Raw genomic sequence first — 1,839 nt, forward strand, 5'->3', positions numbered from 1 at the left:
CGACATTGGTGGTAGATATGGATATTGAGGATATTGGTCTCATTATGGAAACTAAAACCAGGCCAACACTCCAAATACTTGCATTCCCAACTGCCTTTAACTATGCTGAGGGTGATTATCCCCAGTCCTTTCCTAGCCTACTTCTCCTGGACCTTTGGAATGTCAGAGTAAATAGAACCAACTAGAATATTCTGAAGAGAAATTGAGACATGTTTCAGGTTATAAAGGCCAAGGGAAACACTAAGTTCTAAGATTTGTCAAGGAGTGCTGTCAGTCAGGTTGCAAACTTAGCCCAGGTGTTCCTTCTTCAAGGTCTTCTTCTTCCCTAATCTATTTCTTCAATTCCATCCTCCTGAGTAGGTTCTCATCTTTAACTTTCCTGGAGCCTCTATATTTGACATTGCTGTGGTACGTGTCTGTCACATTGCCATTAGTTGTCTGCTCATATACATTTCAACTTTCAAGTTCATCTTGGTTTTTGTATCCCCAGGTCCAGCTCAGTACTTGGCCCACAGTGTGAACTCAGTGCACATTGATTTAGCTGAATGAACTGATTCGAGGGAGTGACTTGTGAAATTGCTTCTTGGTAAGATAGCCAGCAAATACGGGATCTTGGCTGGAGATATCGAAGATGACATCATCTTAGCTTTGTGCTTCAGAACCGCATGGAGAACTTTACACCGCACAACCCAAATTTTTAAGGCCATAAGGGGCTTTACATGGGAGGCTTAAAAACGTGACTTAGAGCTTTGAATAAAGTGTATATATAACACAAATTATTTGTTATGACTTTATCTAACTAATGGAAAATAATCGCTTTGAGTGTGGTGGGTTTTCGAGGTTACAGGTTGATTGACCAATGTTAAGATTCATATGAATTTTGACCTTCTGGAGCCTATGAAAAATGACTGAAAAGTATTTAAATGAGTACTTAAGTACATGGTTATTTGTTATGGCAAAAATATATTATTAGAAAAAGGGAAGTAAGATTAAAGATAATAGAGTTTCTGTTAAGGGGCCTCTGAAATTTGGCTTTCTTATGTTTGGTTGGTGCATGTGGTTGGTGCATAGGGATGAAGTGAGTGAAAATATATTTTTTAATTAAATACCTTTTCCATATATATATATATATATATATATATATATATATATATGAGCATATATATATATATATATGCTCATCAATAGAGTAGCAGATAAATACATTATGGCTCATCATTTATACAAAGGGAACAGTTTCAGCATTCCCAGCTCATGCTTCCAACAATTTTGTCTGATGCTACAATAGAATCCCTGAGACTGAGTAATTTATCAGAAAAGGGGAGAGGGAAGTTTTGGCTCCTAATTCTGAAAGCTGGGAAATGCAAGATGAAGTGGCCACAGCAGGCAAGGCCTTGAAAAAGCACCCGAGACAAATGAAAGAAGAGTTTCAGAGGTTTGAGTTCCTGATTGATTGGCCCTATTGCTATGGTCCTATGCTGAAGGAAAACACCACATCAGGAAGCATGTGCTTCAACAAAGATGCTCATGATAGGGAGCCAAAGGAGGTCTAGGAAGGGACTGAAGACACAGCAATCATTTTCCAAGGCATTCCTCCAGTGCATTACTTCCTCCAAGGAGGCCTGGCACTTCATGTTTCTGCCTCATTTTAACAGCACCATCCGCTGGGGAAGAAGCCTTAAGAAGACAGCCTTGGAGGGACATATAACATGAAGTGGACTGGGGACTACTGTCGGTGGAGGGATACAAGTGTGGGAGGGCTATGGGGAGCACAGTGAGACGAAGGATCAATCAACACAAAGGATGTAAGAAAATGCCATGAAGAAACCTTTAACTTTG

The sequence above is a fragment of the Peromyscus eremicus genome, chromosome X (assembly GCF_949786415.1).
Source record: "Peromyscus eremicus chromosome X, PerEre_H2_v1, whole genome shotgun sequence".
Lineage (NCBI taxonomy): Eukaryota > Metazoa > Chordata > Mammalia > Rodentia > Cricetidae > Peromyscus > Peromyscus eremicus.